The 22,358-nt window shown below is 38.8% G+C and overlaps 1 long non-coding RNA gene across 1 annotated transcript in view; it reads left to right on the top strand.

The window, feature by feature from the left end:
• Positions 1-555: 555 nt before the first annotated feature.
• Positions 556-22,358, top strand: part of LOC129717586 (uncharacterized) — an 80,659-nt gene continuing 58,856 nt past the window's right edge. Inside the window, exons 1-2 of the long non-coding RNA XR_008726711.1 lie at positions 556-1,546; positions 17,135-17,188. This is a non-coding gene — a long non-coding RNA (uncharacterized LOC129717586). The remainder of the gene's footprint in view (positions 1,547-17,134; positions 17,189-22,358) is intronic.

Here is a 22,358-nt window from a genome sequence, read left to right as displayed (position 1 = left end):
GTTGCTTCTCACTTGCGCTCAACAAGTGTGCACCGGTTCGTCCAAGATCTGGCTATCCCTTTCCGGTGGCCGTCCGTCCCTTCCCACCCATCCAATCACAACCCCAGCCTGACTTCAACCCGGGTTGACTAACGAGAAGCGACCGGTTTAGCACACCGTGTTCGCTGTTTCCTGTTTTAAAATTAACCAAACGTGCTTGCTTTTGGGGGCCCGATGACGACATACACCACGAAACACGGAGACAAAAACAGCCGAAACCAGCTCAAACATTGGCTTGGATGCATTAGGCTAGTGGAATTGGAACTAGCTCGAACTGTCAAATTTCCACTGCCAGCAAAATTACATTTTTTTTTTGCTACAACCACATGAAACATTGCCGTTAATTAAAAAAAAAACACTCATTAAATTTAAAAAAAAATCGTTGTTTATAGTTTCAACAAAGTATTAATATTGAGCTGATATAAGTGATACTTATAAAAATGTTTGTGTGTATAAATTCAAAATTCTTAACACACACTCTCAAGTTGTCCTACCCTCTCTAGCCCGAAGCAACAGCTAGCTGCTGGTCGGATATCTACGTATTTCATCGCAACCACCTGTGCAGCTTCGTCGGCACCTTCAGCCACCGCGATTGACTGTCGCCGGATACCCTTCCCGGAAAATCTCCCCCTCAGGGGTGTCTTCGCACCACCAGCAACATTAAAAGCAATAATACTACGGCGATAAACATTGCACCGAACGAGGAACGAATCTCGTCCTAGCTGGCTTCTGTTCCCCCTCTTCCGGGAAAAACGACACCGGAGGAAAACAGAGTGGGGCGGGAACGGGCAATCGTCCGTTGCTTCTATCCCTCCCATCGTCAACCACAACCCGTCATCCCGCCAGAATTTTCCAGCATCCTGGCTGGCGCGCTGGATCCTGTAATGGTACTGAACGGAACTATGCAGCATCAGTTCGATAGTTGACGTGATTTAAAGCGGTTGGAAATCTGGCGAGTGCTCCTGCCTGATCAGGCTCTCGGTGTTAGAATGAAAACGCTCAACTGAAAACTTATTCAAACCGATCGGTCGGATCGTTGGATTGTCCCCTCTCAAGCACTAGTCGGAAGCTTATTTTCATCGAGCGCTACTTAGAGACTTAACAAAGTGTGGAAACAAGAAACTCAATTTTCCCAGCAGCCAGAGCGGCCGGGTCGGCAAATGGGTGGTGGAAACCCCGGAAGGAAAACTTTACTCCGTCTGTTTGTCCACGTTGCGATGTCGGTTGGCGTGTTTGCTCGTTTGCACTTTAGCGCATACTAGTGAGTAGAGAGTAGAGGAAAAAAATACTGCCAAGTGTTTGGTTCGATCGGTGCGCGCTATTGCCAGTCAAGTGTGTCTGCATTATCGATAGATACATAGAACGGTTGTAGTTGCGGCAGGAAGATAGAATTATCAGCTTAACCTGCTGCACAGACCCGCGGGTAACGAAGGTGGTGTCGTCGGCAGCGGTAGATTTACGCATCCTGAGGGAATACCGGGAGCAACTGTCACCGAATAGTATCCGGGTAAGAATTAAAACACGCTTTTCGTGTTTTAAAAAACTATTAAATGTTTTGTTTCTACATGACATATTTCTAAATAACACCGAATTAGTAGGTTTTTTGGTTGAAAATTAAATTTTAGTTTTTTTCACAGGCAGGATGTTTGTTTTTCCGTTGGAAGGTATTTTTGGTTACCGACACATAAGATGTAATAAGTAAACATAATTTTTAATGATTAATATTTCGAGTGGAAACGAATTTTTTATCAGTTTTTTTGGCTCTAGAACGCGTACATTAAGGATGTTTATGATTTAGAATAATCATTCAAACTATATTAGCTTATCGTAATACATATTAATCTCGCAGAAAGCTTAAAAAGAGTGTTCCGAGAATTCTACAAGTGGTTTCTTCAAAGTGAAGTAAGTTGTTTCCTACAAGTAAAAAAATGTTCTTCTAGTAATTTCTACTCGCATTATTCTTTGGAAAGATCAACAAAACTTTCACATCGAAATCGTGTATAGAGTGTGAACTTTTCAAGTTGACATTCTACCATGCTGAAACATTTCAAGAAATATTTCAATTGATTGAATTGAATTCAATTGAAATCCATCTAGATTATTTCTATAGAAATCATCGACTTGCTTAGTGAACATCATATACAAATTATAATAAATAAATCTTGTTATGATACAGGTCGGACTCGATTATCCGGAGTTTTGAAAAACATTTCGCTTCGTATAATCGAAACTTCCGGATAATCGAGCCATTTTTATTTATTTAAATTTTTAATATACAGTCAGGTTCTTTTTTACGCGGGGGATACGTACTTCGTAAACAAAACCGGCCTAATTCGAAAATCCGCCTAAAAAAACCGCGCTAATTCAAAAATCCGCGTTAGTTAAAAAATCCGCGTAAAAAAACCACGTTAATTAAAAAATCCGCGTAAAGTAACAAGAAGGGCTTTAAAAAAAACCGAGACGCACTAGAACCAGTATTTTAAATTGTCCTCTTTGACGGTCATTCCGGATCTTTCGAAGGGCGGTGGGTATTTTTTTGACTAAGTCTTTTACTAGATAAACACTTAAACGTTTCTGGTTCCAAACCCACGTTAATTCGAAAATTCGCGAAAATTTTTTTGAATTAGCGCGGTATCGCGTAAAAAAACGCGTTAATTCAAAAATTTCGCGTTAATTCATAAATCCGCGTAAAAAACCGCGTTGATTAAAAAATCCGCATAAAAAACTACTTTGCGGATTTCAAGTCGTTATTGATTCCGCTTGATGAGTTTTGATTTAATAATCCGAGAGTATCCGGAACAGAAGCGGGACAGGCCTGCTTGTGGTTCTGAGTACTGCAATGATCATGGCCATTATACTACAGGGATATGTTCCTGCCATAAATCCGAAACCGGCTTACCAATAGCGGTTGTCCTCATTGGCAACAAAAAATCATAATACCTTGCTTTTGGATGTTATTGAGTAAGAATTGGTTGAAGGAACGACGAGAAAGCTGCCAAAAACGAACTGCCTAAGCGAAACTGGGCTTGTACCGCTATAATTATGAACAACCCCGAACCTCCCATTGACCCGGAAGACAAAAGTACGTTATGGAAATACAGAAAAAAAATACTCCGGATAATCGAGCCCCGGTTAATCGAGCCCCCGGATAATCGGGTCCGACCTGTATTACGTAACTATATTCATTCAACCTTTTTTATTAAAAATGAATAAATTATTTGAAATTTCGGAAAGGGATTCTGGGTTCTCTAATGTCAAATAGAAGTGTTTTACTTTAAACAATCAAAACGAAAGCCACGTTTTATAGAAATAATAATAAATAAATAATTATAATGTCATATTTTTACAGTGAACAGTTCAATACTCAGTGAACAGTTAATACTCAGCTATAGCCATTTGGTAAAGTTTCTGTACATTTTCATTCATGAAAATTATTCCATTCCAATCCAACAGACATACTTTGAACTTTTTTTTTTTTCGTAAGAAAATGAGGTACTAAAAATGTGATCTTTCTCTCTGTTTTACTGGATTGATTCAAAAATATCGTAAATTATGAGCTTCATAAACCACATGCAGTCTTATTTCAAAAGATTGTGCAACTTGCTTCAGTGACTTACATCAAAATAAATCAAAAGGAAACGTTCTTCAATACGCTGTCATCAAATAAATATGTAGTGTTCTGACGGCATTAGTGTAAATTTTATAAAAAATGGTAATCGAACAGCGCAAACAAAAATAAACGACTTCATGGTTTAAAGATAGAAGGCTAAATTCGGTAAGAATATAGGAATCATATTCAGTAAAAGTATAGAAATGAACAATTTTGAACCTTTCCAACTACCAACTACACTAGAGAGAGACTTATTACCTTATTACAGGGGGTCATTTACATAATTAAACATATAAAAATGGGTGAATACGCTTTATCTTTAATTTATGATTAGTGATTAGAAATGCCAGTTTAAGTGTGTATTGAATACAAAGGCGAACAAATGAAGGAGTTCAATCGCTCCAATAACAGGACGAAGAGTTAAAATTTATTTTTCAACTGAAAAGAGATCAGAGTAGAGTTAAAATGTTTTGAAATCTAGTAATTTCATCAACGGAAATAAAACCTAAAATTAATAACGCAATTTTTTTTCTTGATTCGAAATGTTGCCTTACTAATCAAGAAATCATAACAAAAATAGTTCAAAGTTTTTTTTGTTAAAAATCGTTACAAGTAAGGTTTCTGCTTATTGAAGTTGTTTGCATAGATAGCTTAAAATTTTCATCTTTTTATTTTCACTTACCTTCTAGATTTATCATCGCTTGCGTGAGTTTGAAGAGATTCGAACAAAGGTCTACACAGAATCTGACAAAATTGGCAGGTCGCATGTATTATCGGCTGGTTGAGTTTCATTTACTCTTCTGCTTTTGTTTCGCTCAGATTTTTAATGTATGGGTTCTCACCACCAACCTTGACGCTTCATTGAACCTCTAGAAAAGAAGAATGTGCACAATAAAAAAACACATTAAAAACCAATTTTACAGTTAGAATTTTAGTTTGTGTTTGTACACCTACATCAGACTTTGAGTAGTTTGAATCTATATTGTTTTAATTGAGCAATTTAAATGTATATTAATCTATATTAGTTCTCCGATCGTAACGTTTCTTATTCGGCAGAGCTGCCAGCTACATTTTATCTCGAAACAAAACATCATTGAAATAAGTTTTTACATTGCACAATGAAGATCTATAGCTTCTCATAGATATTAACCGCGTAATTTTTCAACTTGACCGATTTAACATTTGCATCGAACTGAGAAAATCAATTTTGAAAGATTTCAATATTTATTTGAATGGTTACTCATAACATGTACTCCAACTGATGTTTTACATTGCTGCGTTGAAGATTCTAATTGGGTTTGAGAATAAATGAGTTTTCAGCAAAAATAAAATTTACAACGCTTTGTTTGTTTGTTTATTTGCGTCAATCATAGTAGACTACATCTAAAAACTATTGCTAACGTCACAAACCTAGCTATGTAATTCTAGTGTTCCATTTCAGAGCATTTCGTGACCTTGTTAAATCAATAACTTCACAATATTTATTAAAAAGACTCATAATACAATTTACTGGCCCGGCCATGGCATATTCTGCTCTATAAGAATTTAATACAAAATTTTTTCGCGTTCTTAATGAGCGTGTACTGCCCATAATAGCATACCAGTCCCACCTGTATTCTTGTCGTTTTTATAGAGAAGATATGGTAAATCTCTATCTCATTATATTATGTCGAAAATATGGGAATAAACCACGCTCTACAACTGAAAAAACTTAAGAAAGAAAAAAAAAGAAAAAGCTTTACGCGTTGTTTTCTCAACATGATGAAAATTAAGGTGGGACTGATATGCGATTATAGGGAGCATAGAAGTCGAGTTTTTCTAGCAAATTTTCCGAATATATGCGTTGTGAAACTAAATCGTTAACAAGAGTTACCGAAGCAATTTCTCTTCTTTTTTCAAGCGTTTCTATATTAATAAGCAGCAACCCGATTCAAAACAAGGGAGAGGAAATGAATTCCAACCTAGTTTTCTTAGTGCATATAACAAAAACTGTTTTTGTACGGATTCGATTCTATAAGAATGGACGTCTCAATGAGGCGACCTAACGACACTACAGTATTCTAAAATAGATCTAACATATGCAACAAAGAGAGTTCTTATAGTGTACGGGTCTACGAAATGGTAACTGAAATATTTTATTAAACTTAGCATACTGTTGGCTCTATTGTTGATGGTATTGTAGAGATCAATGAATGTTAACTTAGAATCCATAATCACTCCTTAATCTCTAATTAAATAACACCTTTCTACAGTTTGCTGTCCAAGAGTGCAACTGAAATGTTCAGGATTTTTTTTTCTAGTGTAGGATATGATATTGCATTTTTTATTTTTCTTTCCATGTACAATTTCGTGTCATCGGCATATATCAATAATTTGAGACGATTCAACACAAGGGTGACGTCATTAACAAATAAAATGAAGAACAAAGGGCCTAAACGGGAGCCTTGTGGAACTCCAGATGTCACTTTACAGAAAGGTTCCCCTTAAACCTAACCGTTTGTGTCCTATTCGTCAAATAAGATTCAATCTAAGTAGGCCTGACTCAAATCCCAGTTTTTGCCTTTCTCCCAGAAAGGTATAGCAATCACTGCAAAAACTAAAGGTATGAAAGTGCTTCAAACGGCCGAATGTCGTATATCACTCGACTCAGTTCGACGACCTGAGCATTTTCTGTATGTATGTATGTATGTGTGTATGTGTGTGTGTGCAACTTTTTTTTTCTCACTCACATTTCTCAGGGATGGCTGGATCGATTTCCATGAAATTAATTGCAAATGAAAGGTCTAGTTGCCCCATAGGTTGCTATTGAATTTCATCGTAATCGGATTTTTAGCTTACAGGTTATGTATCATAATGTAAGAATCACGGAACATTAATATCTTAAAAACTACACAACCTATTTAAACAAAACTGATGTCAAATGAACGGGCTATCTCCAGAACCCTTAACTCATAAATTTCATAATAATTAAACATACGGTTCAAAAGTTATGAAAAGAAATGTTTGCTTTAAACTCAGTCATTTTTCTCAGAGATGGCTAGACCGATTTTCACAAAACTAGTCTCGAACGAAAGGTCTAGTAGTCCCATAAGTTGTTATTGAATTTTAATGTGATCGGTTGGTAACTTTGTCCGTTATTTAAAAAAATGTGAAGTCACGTTATAAAAGCAAAGCCTATACCAAAGCCTGCTTAAACTCACTCACTTTTCTCAGAGATGGTTAGACCGATTTTCACGAAATCAGTTTCAAATGAAAGGTCTAGAACACCTTATTGAATTTCATTGTAATCGGATTTTTAGTTTAGGCACCGTGTTTCAAAATGTGAATATTACGAAACTTTTTTATCTCAGAAACTACACAACCAATTTAAACAAAACTGGTGTCAAATGAACGGGGTCTTGAAAATACTCAACTAATGATTAAATATGTGTTTTAAAAAGGTTTCAAAAGAAACGTGTTTCGGAAGCTTTGAAACTCACTCATTTTTCTTAAAATTAGCTGAATCAATTTTTTCTAAATTAGTGTCGTATTGTCGTTGGAGTTGATGATGAGCCCTTTTCTCGCAGCCTTCCTCCTGAGAGGTCCAAAGGCCTCTTCCATTGCTCTACGGTTAATACCAATTATGTCGATATCGTCCGCAAAACCTAGAAGCATGTGAGACTTCGCAATGATGATGCCGCTTCTTTGCACGCCAGCCCTCCGTATAGCACCCTTGAATGCAATGTTGATCAATAAGTTTGACAGCCCGGCTCCCTGCTTCAAACCATCTAACGTCACGAAGGAGTCCGATATCTCACCGGCTATCCTGACGTATGATGTAGAGCCTTGAAGGGTGACACGTATCAGGCGAATTACATTTGTTGGGAAACCATGTCCGAGCATAATTCGAAATAACCCATTTCTCTTAACTGTATCGTTCGCTGCCCCAAAGTCAATGAACAGATGGTGAGTCTGCTAGTTGAATTCTCGAAATTTATCGAAGATCTGTCGCAAGGTGGACATTTGGTCCATAGTAGAGCGTCCCCTTCGAAAACCACATTGGTAATCGCCAACTAAGGTCTCCGACAACGGCCTATAGAAGTCTATAGAACAGAATACGGCTGAAAATTTTTTTAAACGGTGTTGAGAAGGGTTATACTCCGATAATTACTACAATCCAGGCGGTGACCTTTCTTATAGATCGGACATATGAGACCCTCCAACCAGTCAGAGGGTAATTCTTCATCGGACCACACTCTCAGCATGATCCGATGTAAAGCACGATACACGATAAATAATGATCCGAGGCAACACTTGGTCCTCTAAACGCGCTAACGTCTGTAGCGTCTGAAAAGTGTCGACCATCAATCAGAACACGGTCGATCTGAGAGCAGGCCTGTCCATTTGAGTTCCTCCAGGTGTGCTTACGTACGTTCCGGCATGCAAAATAAGTGCTACAGATAGCCATACCTCTGGCTGCAGCGAAATTGACAAGTCTCGGGTTTATCGTTGGTCGGTGCGTACACATTTATCACGCAGTAGTTGAAAAATTTGCCCTTAGTTCTCAATACGCATCGGCCTCCATCTAATGACACGCATCATCTGTTTCTCTATGAGCACGAAATCGACTCCCCTTTCTGCTTTCACCACGCCGCCACAGTAGTAGATGTGGTACTTAAATGAAATGCCCGCAATAGGATCTACTGCCCGGGATTCACATTCACCCGTTTTCGGGAGAACCCCTCACCTCCTGTATGGCAGCAACCTCCACATTCACCTTCTGCAGCTCTCTAGCCAGGATACCTACCGACGTACCGGTTCGAGTAGAGTCCTTACATTCCAATAATCGTTGTCCTTTTTCGTTCACCTAGATTCATGCCGATAATTTCGTTCCGTATTTATATCTGGATTGTTCGTAGTATGTTACATTCGGTATGCTGCCTTACCAGGGTTGCGATATCTAATCCCGCAACGGGGCTGACGTCTTAGATATAGCTGGCAAGGCACCGCCTTTCGTAATTCAGCCGCCCGCCGCCCGAGTCAGACGCTCTTGTACGCCGCCCCTAACATGGGAATACAGTCGCGCACGATCCCCTTATCAGTCAGCATACGACCATAGTTTCCACCGGGGGTTGGTTACCTGATCTCCGCTAAGGTAACTCGTATCCCGGTCGGCACCTCGTGCAGGTTGGGATGGGAGTTGCTGGACAGAGGTGAATGACCACAATGGGGTGACACGTGCCCAGCCATTTACCAACCGGTTGATTGATTATTTGAGCTTTATTTGATCCCATCTGCTTTGAGGACAACGACGCAAATTACAGCCTCTCCGTAATTACTACGATTTTTCTTAGTTTGTTGCTGCAAATAGAATGAAGAAAACTCAAAGAATCAATGATTTTGAAAAACTTTAATAGACTTTTACCATTGTTTAATTCAAAATCTATTAATTAGAAAAGTGTTTTTCATTCAATCGCGGATTCGAACAATGGGTTCCCTTGTGAAATCAAAATACTGTATGACAATTCGTTCAGGGCAAATTTAGACGCTAGCGCACGATATGGGATCTGGATTTCGCCCATTATGTTATAAAATAGGTTTAGGTATAAAATTATGTTAACATAAACTAAATGATTTATACCAACTTTTGCACTACTTTTTTGCCACCCGTTATGGTTTGGCAGAAAATAGTGCTTGTCGTGTGAAGAGCTTTAATTCGATCATAGTCCAGAAGGTATCTTACCTATAATGATAAAATATTTTAGTGAATATGTTCAAGCACACGAAACATTAACAAATTGAAAAAGTGGTAAATACAATTGACACCGAGCACCGATCAGTAGCCACACATTTAATGCAGTTCGTCTCACGTTGTGTGCAAACCATGAACTGTGGTTTTCAAACCGATGCTATTTACTTAGGCCTGAAAGCTGCGTTCGATAGAGTGGACAATGGGATACTGCTGGATAAATGGTATGAGTTCGGAATCCGTATGCTGGTTTAGGTCATACCTTACTGACCGTAAAATTTGTTTGAAAGTTGAATCAGCCGTCTCGAACTCAATAGTTATGTCAGGAGTTCCACAAGGCAGCAATTTGGGCCCGCTATAGACGTACGAGATTAGTCGTGCTCTGACAAGCACACGAACGAGTGGTTTTTAAGAACAGTTTATACAATATGGTGCAAAATGCATTGTTTCATCAATTCAACATATACAAGATAACGTATAAGTTGAAGAGGTAGTTTTGCCGAGAAACAAAATAAAATTAAAATATCCCAAGTATGCCCCGCATGCCGAAAGAAGCCCCGCACGACGGTATCAAAAGATAAGATCCGCATTACGGCAGATCTGATCGCGAACGTTTTGACGTAGAATTAAGTCTTACGGCAACGTTCTGAGAGAGGGGTGCAAAATGAAAGTCGGAACAATGTATTGTCGAGGATATTTTCTAGCTGGAAATTTTCTCGACTCAGCATTGGGGCACGGTGTATCATTGAACTTATTCTGCACATTCTACACTATTGACAAAATGTACAATAAACAATATCGATAACGAATTCTCTCAACTAATTTAGTTGATCAAGACCGCTATTATTCCTACAGAATAACGTGCAATATTGTTGTTGTTGTTGTTGCTGTTGTTAAACGCAAATTTCGATAAACCAGCTCAAAACAAAGCTAAATATCAGATGAAACTCTCAGTGCGGAGGAGTTTCGTAGACGACATAATGGAAAAGAAAACTCAAACATTTTTTCACACAATACTTCATTTGAAAGATCTTGAGGCGCTAAGAATTCCAATTGGTGTGCGATAATAGTTATATCTGGTAAGTTTGTTTAATTTCTCGTTATTGCGGATTAGCATTTGCGTATGACGTGGAATGATTGAGCTACTCACAAATCCCCCCCTTAAAAAAAATAAAAAACGGTACAATCATCACGAAATCTCACATGCTTCTTGGTTTTGCGAACGACATCATCGGTATCAACCGTAGGGCCGTAGAGGAAGCCTTCGTACCTTTTAAGTGGGAAGCAGTGAGATTGGGACTTGTCATTAACTCTGTCAAAACGAAGTACATGGTAGCTGGCAGGGAGCGTGGGAGTTCCCGTGGTGTTGGTGCTAAGGTGGAGATAGATGGACACCGATTTAAAGTGGTTGACGAAGTCGTTTATCTTGGTACGCTTGTGACATGTGACAACGATATAAGCCGTGAAGTGAAACGACGAGTTGCAGCTGCGAACAGCGCCTTCTACGGACTACGTAACCAGCTAAAGTCTTCTAGTTAGCAAACTCGCACAAAACTTGCGCTGTATAGGACGCTGATACTCCCGGTGGCCCTTTACGGACATGAAGCATGGACGCTGTAGGAAACACTCGTCGATCAGCTCGGAGTTTTTGAGCGTAAAGTTCTGCGATCGATTACTTTAATTTACTTTTACTTTGTTGGCTAACGGACCGTTCACCGGTCTACGGCCGAACGAATTAGCAATGTTTCTTTTGTCTTGGGCAGCCGTTCTCCAGTCTCCTCGTACACCAGCAGATCGTGCGTCCAACAGATCGTGCATCTTCGATCGATACTTTGCGGTAAATTGGAAGATAGAGTGTGGCGCAGACGCATGAATCACGAGTTATACCAGGTATGTTTGTGTACCTGATATAGTGAAGGTAATACAGCGGGGCAGGCTTCAGTGAGCTGGACATGTGGCCAGAATGCCTGACGAGAGAGCCGCCAAAACTATCTTCAGTAAAGAATCAGGGGCCTCTTCGTCGACTCCGTGGTAGGCCTCGCACGCAGAGGATGTGCGCGGTGGAAGAAGATGCGCGATCTGCTGGTGTACGAGGAGACTGGAGAACGGCTGCCCAGGACAGAAGAAGCTGGACATCTCTAATTCGTTCGGCCTTAGACCGGTGAACGGTCCGTTAGCCAAAAAAGTAAAGTAAAGTAAGTATATCCCTTCCGACATGTTTAGGACGTGGAACAAGTAAACATAATTAATGTCTAATTTACTTATATTTACTTCTCAAAATTTTACCCCATTTCTCCTTATGTCGAATTCGTTTTTACGGCAGGACTATCCCGTCCCGGACTACGCTTTGCAGCTGAAAAAAAACACTTTCCGAGCAGTTGCAATGGTGTGCGTAAAACCAGAGGTAACTGTCACTTTTGTTTTGGTCATTATCGCCATTGTCTTTTATCGCATTTGACAAAACAACAAAATCAGATAAATAAAATTCTACCTGATGTTTGACACGCGAAGAACGATAATCAAAGCAAACCGATTTTGACACCTTTTTTTTTTGGTTTTGACACATACGTGTGAATGTGTTGGTGTCTCCAAAACTGCACTCTGTTTCTTGCGCGGACTGTCCGGGACAGAAAAAGGGTAGTCCGGGATAGTCCGGAAAATGTAAAAAAAAAAACAGTGATAGGACAAAGTGTAGTCCGCGGGGTAGCTACACCGCAAAAACGAAAACGACATTAGAAATAATTTCTGGCTACGCCACAGCATGAATAACGAGTAAAATAACAAAAGGAAATAATTATTTCATGTTCATAAATCGCTCCAGCATCCCCTTGCTGAGAAGTATTTCCAAACAGTGGAAATGCGCGTGCTGTGTTTGATTTGTTCAACGGATTTGCTGGTATCTGAAAAGGAAACAATGAATTACATTGCACTCAGCCGACTACCAACCACAATAAAGACAAAAACTACCTATTATTTCTAGTTATTTCTTGAAAAATAACTGCTCAATATTGTATGAGTTGCGAAGCCTTTTGAAGCAAGCCGACTTTTCCTGGTAATTACCTGGAAAAAATTCATTATCGTCTTTACATACAATGTTTAGCTCTTCGCAGTGCATTGTTTAAAACATTGGATCACAGCATTGCTGCAGTTTTTCATGAAGCTTGACAAAATAACACACCGCAAACAAGTAACTTCTACTTATTTTCTGACATGAAACTCCTGTTGAAACCTTTGTTACACCTTTTTCGGTCTTAGAATGCAAACGCGTTTTTGACGTGGGACTACGTCTTTGTTTTCTATACTGGTATGCATTCTGTAAAATTCAAAATGAAACTGGCAAATGTTGCGTCAGATTTCAAACGATAATAACAGCTTAACCTCATGACAGATAACAATAACCAATATGTAGTTGGATAGATAGAATGTTGAACAATTTTGTAATGTAAGCTAGTTATCATTATTTTTCCATTGCAAAGCGGTAAAATCGATAAAAAGTGTCGAGGACAAATTTACGCGAACAATAAACCAATCACATGCAAGCATTCCCAGCACAGACGACATGAGTAGAAACCAACCATTCCCTGTGATATTCTCTGTATCAATATCCAAAAAAAATTGACAGATTCTGCCCGTTCCAATAGACAATTTATGTTTGCTTCCATGAACCTAGACTAATTTGATGTCTCGAAGGTAAAGATTTTTCGAAAAGTTTGAATCAACCCCTTTTGTTGAACAATTTCTAAACCTGCTGTTAGAGCGTAATAGAAACTGATGTCTTGAAAGAAAACATGCTGGTAAAACAACAGTACTGTAGAGTATATGTATATGGGGCCCAATGAGCACCCCACTGGGGCATAATGAGCACCCACGGGGTATAATGAGCACTCTTATAGAACATATCTTAAAACTATGTAGAAGTACAACTAATGGGCCAATGCCGTGATACTTGGCGGCTTGTTTTGTGAATGTCCCGTCGCGCCTTATGGTGGCCAATTCTGTCTGCAGTCCCTTTTTCTGAACGATTCGGTCTCAAAGATTTTCTAATATATGTTCGCACCATCACTGTAAACAAACACTGACGATGGAAACAAACAAACTCACAAGTCTACTAAGATTCATTTCAGGTAAGTTTATATGACAAGGTGTGCTCATTTTACCCCACCTAAAGGTGACCATTTCGCCCCTATCGAATTAGTTAAAGTTAACATGAGATTTTAATACTAATCTATACATATATAAATGCAGCTCTGTCTGTCTGTCTGTCTGTCTGTCTGTCTGTTCCATATAGGCTTGGAAATTACTGAACCGATCGGCGTGAATTTTTGTATATAGGGGTTTTAGGAGCCGAGAAAGGTGACTAAGATAGTTCGAGACCCCTCCCTCTTCTGGAAGGGAGGGGTCCCATACAAATGAAACACTAATTTCTGCACATCTCAAGAACTAACCAAGTAAATGGAACCAAATTTGGCAGGTGGATGTTTTTAGGGGTATCAAATTTATCCATAACAGTTTCACACCCCTCCCTCTTTTAAAAAAGAGGGGTCCCATGCAAAAGAAACACAAATTTCGCACAGCTCGAAAACCAATCCACCAAATAGAACCAAATTTGGCATGTAAATGTTTTTAAAGGTAATAAGTATGTGGTTCGTCACCCCTCCCTCTTATGTGAGGGAAGGGTTTCAAACAAATGAAACACAAATTTCTGCCCATCTCGAGAACTAACCAAATAAATGGAACCAAATTCGGCAGATGAATATTTTTAGGGGTAACAAAGATGTCTATAATGTTTCGACGTCCCTCCTTCTTCTGAAAGAAGGGGTTCCACACAAATTTCTGCACATCACGAGGAATAATCAAGCAAATGGAACCAAATTTGATATGTGTAGGTTTTTGAGAGCAAGAACAATTTTCGACTCCAGACGCCATTGTTAAATTTAAGATGGAAACTTCCGGTTTCTATCCGGAAAATGTCTCCAAATATCATTTTGAAATCCAAGATGGCGACTTCCGGTTTCTGAAAAACAGCGGAAAATGACCAAATATAGGTGTTCCAGGGATTGTTATGATGCATTGAAGCCACAAACCGACCTCAGACAACATTTTGAATTGTAAGATGGCGACTTCCGGTGACTGGAAAAAAGACGAAAATGACCAAATACCACCCAATATGGGTGTTTCTTTAATCAGAATGACGACCAGAGGCCAGAAATTGTCTCTGAATACCATTTTGAAATCCAAGATGGCGACTTCCGGTTTCTGAAAAACAGCGAGATATGACCAAATACCACCCAATATGGGTATTTCCGAAATCGTGATGATGCACTGAAACCACAAATCGACCTCCGACAACATTTTCAGTTGTAAAATGGCGACTTCCGGTGACTGGAAAACTGCCGAAAATGACCAAATACCACCTAATATGGGTGTTTTTTTTTTTAACCAGAATGACGTTCAAAGGCCAGAAAATGTCTCCAAATGCCATTTTGAAATTCAAGATGGCGACTTCCGGTTTCTGAAAAACAGCGGCAAATGACCAAATATGGGTATTTCCGGAATTGTTATGATGCACTGAAGCCACAAATCGACCTCAGACAACATTTTGAATTGTAAAATGGCGACTTCTGGTGACTGGAAAAGAGACGAAAATGACCAAATACCACCTAATATGGGTGTTTCTTTGACCAGAATGACGCGCAGAGGCCAGAAATTGTCTCCAAATGCCATTTTAAAATCCAATATGGCGACTTCCGGTTCCAAAACAACAGTGGCAAATGACCAAATAACACTCAATATGAGTATTTCCAGGATTGTTATGATGCACTGAAGCCACAAATCGACAACATTGTTGTTCACTCAGGCAACATTGTGAATTGTAAGATGACGACTTCCGGGGGAAACTGCCGAGAATGACCAAATACCACCCAATATGGGTGTTTCTTCAACAAGAATGACGCTCAGAGGCCAGAAATTGTCTCCAAATACCATTTTCTCCGGTTTCTGTAAAACAGCCAAAAATGGCCGATTTTCATCCAATAGAATATGCTTCGATACCAGAATGATACACAGGAGTTAGAATCGACCACAGACACCATTTTGAATTCTAAGATGGTGACATCCGGTTTCTGGAAAACAGCCGAAAATGACCAAATAACACCTATTATGGGTGTTTCTTGAACCAGAAATACGCTCAGGGCCAGAAATTGTCTCCAAATGCCATTTTAAAATCCAGAATGGTGACTTACGGTTTCTGGAAAATAACCTGAAGTGACCAAATACCACCCAATATGAGTGTTTCTTCAACCAGAATGATGCATGAAGCTAAAAATTGACCTCAGACACCATTTTGAATTGTAAGATGGCAACTTCTGGGAAATAGCCGAATACTACTACATATGAATATTTCCGTAATCGAAATAATGTATAGAAGCCAAGCATTGACCCTGGACACCATTTTGAATTCGAAGATGACCACTTTCAGTTTCTGGAAAACAACGAAAATAACTGAATACCACCCAATATAAGTATTTCCGGAATAGAGGTGATGTACTGAAGGCAAGGCTCCAAATAGAATGAAAAAAAAAACTTGGTTCTGGGTTTCTGCTATCAAGTTTCTTTTTTTTTGCATATGACGATTCCCCACCCTAATAAACACATCGCAAGAAAAGAAATCAATGAATTTGGAATATTTGAAATTATTCAATTAAACACAAGAATGGGCGGGACGAAGTTTGCCGGGTCAGCTAGTTATAGCTTAAAATCAAAACTTCAATGATGGTGAAATTTGGGGTACGACCCATACGTCATATTGATGTGTCTTCTTACTTGATTGAGCCATTTAGACGACCGTAAAAGCTTATTTTGTAGTGCGCAAAAATAATAATTTTTCTAACATCCGGGAACCAAGTTGATTTTTTCAATATATTTCCATATTTTCAACAGACAAACCTCTTTTGCTCTACATAAAGAGATACTGTAGTAACTACGGAAGAGTTCCACATACCATATTGTAATAAAAAATGCGTAGTTTCGCATAAAAGAGGGGTGCCCATTTCGCCCCGTGTGCTTTATAGAAGAGTAAGATCCGGCGAGTGCTTACGAATTTTTTGTCAATTTACTAAGATTTATTCAGAATCTTTTTTTTATATATTTCAACATTGTTTGATTTTTTTATTTTTAACTTAACAAAAAAAAATAATATACTTATATTAGCTGTCATCGTAGTACAGTGAATGTGATTGTTGGCAAATGTAACAAACTTTGTTGTAATTGTTAAATGTTGTTTGAGCACAAAAAAAAACACTTCAGGCATTACATCACCAAGGGTAAATGAAGTTCTTTCGAGTGTAATCAAATATATTTCTGAAAAAAATGAAGGGAGGGTGAGAATTAAAATACCAAAATCACTGAACAAACGAATTTATTGTGTCTGAAATTACAGTAATTACAGTATTTAGTCCCACGTCACCATTTGATACAACCCTAGAGCTGTATACCTTGTAGTATTCGTAATGTTAGGTAGGTTTCGAGCTGCAAAATTTTATTGTATTTTAATTAACTAATTGATCCTTGTTAAACGCATTTTAACATACCTTTGAACTGTTCGGCATTTCTCGGATATTAACAAAAAATATGTTGATTTTACAATGGACTTATAAACCGTCGTTATAAATTTTCGTCGTTATAAATAAACATGTCAAAACTATCAAGCACTCCTTTATTAAGTTTTAGTTTATAATGGTTTTCTTCATCTTTTTCAGATTCTCCTAACCTAGCTATGACCTACCATCGTGTGAGCCACGTTACACTAATTGGTAAGCAACGCCTTATTAAACTCGTAAATTTTATATTTCTTTCCGTCCTAAGCCACCATTCGAGAGTGCATTCAAACGCAAACATCTGTTTAGAAACTACTACAAACACATTGTATCCAGTTGGTCGTGGTTGCCCAAGGATTTTTTAATACAATGATATTTGGTAATGGTTAAAAATTTCAATGATAATTTAAAAGAATTCAACAAAAAGAAGTGTATTTTCTTGAAGTTTACATACGACACTAACATGATAAAACAAATTTTGACGGTAATTTGACGTAGCATCTTTGGCATCACTGCTATTCGTACGAATGGCCAGTGATAATTAGCATCGTACTCATCCTGTGCCAAGAGCTTTTCTTTTACACTATTATGATTGACCTTCTTCACGCTGTACCACAAAAGAACTCTAATTTGAACACGTCGAAACGATAGAATTTCTTAAACGAGTGCACGTGACTTCATTCTCTAGCCATCTTCTTTCGTCACCACCAACCTTCTGGATTCTGTGAGCACTGATTTGTCGTACGTACCGGTCATCACCGGTTAGAATGGGCGTTTTTATTTTCCAGTCCATTGAAAATGACACCCCGAAGCACGAGAAGAGAGTATTCCCTAGCCTAATCATTCGTGGTGGAAGTTTCTACCACGCGGCATAATCCCATCCTTGCAGCCTGCAAGTTGTAGGGCTCCCGATGCGAACGTCGTACGTACGCCAGATGTATCCAGTTTAAACCGGTCAACCGAGAAGCTGGTCCAGCGTACGATAAATAATTATCCAGGTATTCATTAGGCAAAACTATTCGCCATTCTGCTGGAGCTAGGTGGCAGCCGGAAGAATCACGCCACAGAGAAACGGGTCATTAAATGTATCTACCGTAGAGAAGCTCGTAACGCGATATGGAAGCCCGTTCAAGTCTAATGGGTAGGGATCTTGGGAATACACTTACTTCAACATGTCGTCGAAATCGCATTTAATTGCTTAGTATATTAAGGACAAATTCATTATTCACCCCTTTCTTATTCGGTTCAAAACTTCAATTAAACTTTTGTTCAATATTACTGACGTTCACAAACAGTTTCTTATTCTGTGACATTTTATATTACGAAACAGTCGTTTTTTTTTTAAGTAAATATTTGTAAGAAAACAAAGATCTCACTAATTTCACCTAAGGGAAAAAAACCCGAATGCAAAACTTGCAAGCATAACGCAGACGCTGCGTTCATCCTGCAGGCAAACGTTTCTCGAGCTGCTCTGACGAAATGATAATTATGATCTAAGTTTTGTCCCGCTTCCCTGCAGCACTTGCACAGGTGGACGAGGGTGCTACACAATCTGGTAGAAATTACAGATTAAGCAGGAACGGCAACAAATCACGACAAAAGTTTCGTGCAAAAAATGCACAACATTGCAAGCGATAGTGTCTCAAACAAAATGCAGAGAAAAAATGAATTGCATGTGGACAGAACCCATTCAAATCCCCCTATTAGTTCACCACTGTCTGCATTGTAGATTTTTTTGCAAACAATCCCAAAGCATTTTTTTTTTTTTTTTGGAAACGATCACACAATCTTTCGCAAAAGAAAAGTGAAACATAATTAGAGAAAGGGAAGATTAAACAAACAAGTGCGAGGAAACAAATCGTAACTCCGGAATGGGGAGCGAAAAGTTGTTGCTTTAATCAGAGAAATGTGACTCGGTTGGGGTGAATGAGAAAAAAACTAAATACACGACTGTGGTTGAAAGTTTTTCGCGCGTCACATTCCGTCGGTGACCACCTGTGGCTTCGAATCAAACGGTATTTGGCTCTACGTTCGAGTTCGAGGAATCTGTTCCCAACTCGGACGGAAACGGCGCGGGGGCTTTCACAGTCTATTTTCTATCCACTGAAACCTGGCAGTCAATGGCGCTTCCTTTCACGAGCCTTTCCAATTGTTCATCCTTGTGCTACATATTGAATAAAAATTTAATTTTGTTTCTTTAATACGTTTATCTTGAACGTGATCTCCCGGCCCGGAAAAAAACTCTCCATCCTTGTTACTGCCGTACCGCTCGTACGAGCGCCTGGCTGGGTGTGGGTGGTTGTGCGAATGATTCCTTCACAAATCCGCTATAGATTCTACCCTGCAGCTCAGCTTCTCATCTTTTTAACTTCTCTCCTTCCTTCGGTGAATCTTTCTCCGCTGCACGAACCATTCAATGGCTTGTGCAAGCAGATTATGTAGTCACTTCTCGACTTACACGTGTGTCCCGTTTTGCCGCAAAGATGTCTAATTCAATGGAATCACCGGCAGACGGGGACGACGGATGGATTTTCGTTTGCCGCTTTTCGGGAAGTCGGACAAGAAGATTACACACGAGAACTCTCGGAAAAGTTGAAGGAGGAAAGCGTTGTTGCAATTGTACATGAACGCTGCGTGGTTTGATCCCGTTGAACGCGGCCAAAGTATTTCCCTAGTTTCGATGTACGATGAAAATTTTATACGGGGAATTGAATATTTGATGAACTGTCTAACACATTGCCACATTAATTGCGATATTAATCTGTCTTGTTTACAACTAGTTTAAATAAAAGTAAAATTGATACTTGGTACCTAGTGGCCTGAAACGGAAAACGTGATTGAAATGAGGTCGATATCTTGTACCGTTTTTGAGTAATTAAGAAAAGCAACTCGCGTAAAAAAAACCGTGTAAAAAGACCTTACTGTAATTGATCAGGTGACTAGAACAATAACAATCATTAGTTCGATACAACGCGAATTGTTTACAGTTTACAAGTGATATTTCTTTTCTTTTCGAGATGTCGCCTATCGAAGTTAAAATATTGGGCACATAGATCCGAGAGAAGGATATTATGATATTTTATGAATAAATTGCTAAATGTCTCGGTGTTCATTCGGCAAATATGAAATCCGTCATCCACAACTTCGGGAAACACTATTCGTTCGAACAACATGAAGACGTACACATGAAACAAAACAATTATAATAAAGAACAAGATGCCACAGGACCAGTAAGCTGTACGATCGGATTCTTAAGAAACCAATTAGGAGTACATATTTTGATGGATGATGAAACATATGTAACAGAGGATTCAAAAGCTTTTTCAGAACCTCATTTGTATACCACAGGAATTGGCGACGATGTAAGCGACTCAGTGAAAACAATTTGAGCCGAAAAAATAATTGCATAGAGCTTTGCGTAATCTGTTTTCGCGGACTAATCGACTTCTACGCAAGAAACAAGATCTCTTGAATATTTACTGAGCTACAGTAAGTTTTGTTGAGTCCTTGAACTTAATGAAAGACCTCTAGTCGAACATCCTGAAATAATCCCAATTTTTTGTCTCACAAATTTTATAAAAAGTTTATAAAAACAATGACTGAAAATGCTTTTTCTATCCAAATTTAAAATGGCTGCATTTGCCGAAAAATATTTTTATATTTTTTTTGGATTCCTCGGTTTATTTTCTTCAAAAATCATCTGTCAGTATTTTTCGGACATCTTACGTCTATGAATTGTAAGAAAAAGAAAAAAGAGATTTTGAAGAAAAAATGCGTGACTTTGCAATAAACAGGGGGTCCCTCAGAGCGGGGGGTATTCCAATCGACACCAAAATTGGGATTTTTCCAAAGAGACAGTAGATGATTAATCCCCCCAACTTTGAGCAAAATCTGTGGTGGTCGTGTCCAAGTGGTATGTACACTTCGTATGGAATGACCCGTGTACATATTTTGATGGATGATGAAACATGTGTAACAGAGGGTTCAAAAACTTTTTCAGAACCTCAATTGTATACCACAAGAATTGACGACGATGTAAGCGACTCTGTGAAAACAATTTTAGCCGAAAAAATGATTGCATAGAGCTTTGCGTAATCTGTTTTCGCGAAATAATCGACTTTCTACACAAGAAACAAGATCTCTTGAATATTTACTGAGCTACAGTAAGTTTTGTTGGATCTTTGAACTTATTGAAAGACCTCTAGTCGAACATCCAGATATATTCCCAATTTTTTGGTTCACAGATTTTATAAAAAGTTTATAAAAACAATGACTGAAAATGCTTATTCTACCTATGTAAAATGACAGTAAACTTCGTAGCGTAGCATCGCGATGTCTGTGTTTGGCGTTTCTAAAGAAAATTAATTGTTTTATTGAGTGTAAAAACTCATTGCTATCATGATCATGGTTGATATTTTTTAGCGCTTTTGCGTGATCAAGGATACATTTCACTTTTATGCAATGTTCATTCTATACACCTTCGTTTCATCATCATTCGTAAAAATTAATACAATCATCCATTATTAAGGCAATTTACGAGACAGTTACGGTCAACTGATTTCAGTTTGTTTTCATCTTTTGACAGTCTCTGGTATGTTTAAAGGTAGCAACTTGGATGCAATCTAAATCGAAAAGCGTAAAAAAACAAACGATGTCCGATCGGTCGCTCTAATATTGCGAGTGGCAATCCTTTGCACAACAATAAAATATCAAGTTCTTTAAGCAGACAGTATGGGCATCAGGGCAAGCGAAAAATAAGCGGACTAGAAATGTGATACAGATTGCAAGCACGACGCAGACTGACTTTGGTCTCGATCACACAGGTCTATATGAGTTATCAGCATCAGCTGACTCTTCTGTGTGTGATGAGACATTCCTTTCAGTCTATAAATAACGCTTGCACAACAGTGTGTGTAGTTATCTCTGTATGCCTGAAGGGCACTGGGTGCTGAAATGCCACTGCGACATTCTTGCTGATTGTCTTTTGTGGCGGGCCCCGATTGCTGTGCACAGGTTACGGATTGTTCGTACTCATTGATGGAGTAGAACTGTGTTGTTGTAAACCTGTACCCCAATTAGGTACAACATAGTTGATGAAACTAATGACCTGCTTGGGATTGGAGCTCCATACTTGGTATGGAGTTAAAAGGTAACTTCCTAAGAAGTTGTACCTAGAGGAAGCAAGAGCTTCGCAAGAGCAAAGCAAATGCTCTGAACTCTCTGGTTCAGATTTGCAGAATCGGCAGGTGTCGTTCAACACTACGCCGATTTTCTTTGAATGATAAAAAGCGGGACAGTGTCCGATGATGAGTCCCGTGATTATCCGTAGGTCACTACGATTTAGACTAAGTAGCTTTCTGGCGATTCCAGGGTTCGGATAGATAAA

This window comes from Wyeomyia smithii, chromosome 1 (genome assembly GCF_029784165.1).
Source record: "Wyeomyia smithii strain HCP4-BCI-WySm-NY-G18 chromosome 1, ASM2978416v1, whole genome shotgun sequence".
Classification (NCBI taxonomy): Eukaryota; Metazoa; Arthropoda; class Insecta; order Diptera; family Culicidae; genus Wyeomyia; species Wyeomyia smithii.
Note: the sequence above shows the minus strand (reverse complement) of the source record. Positions and strands in the feature narration are given on the sequence as shown.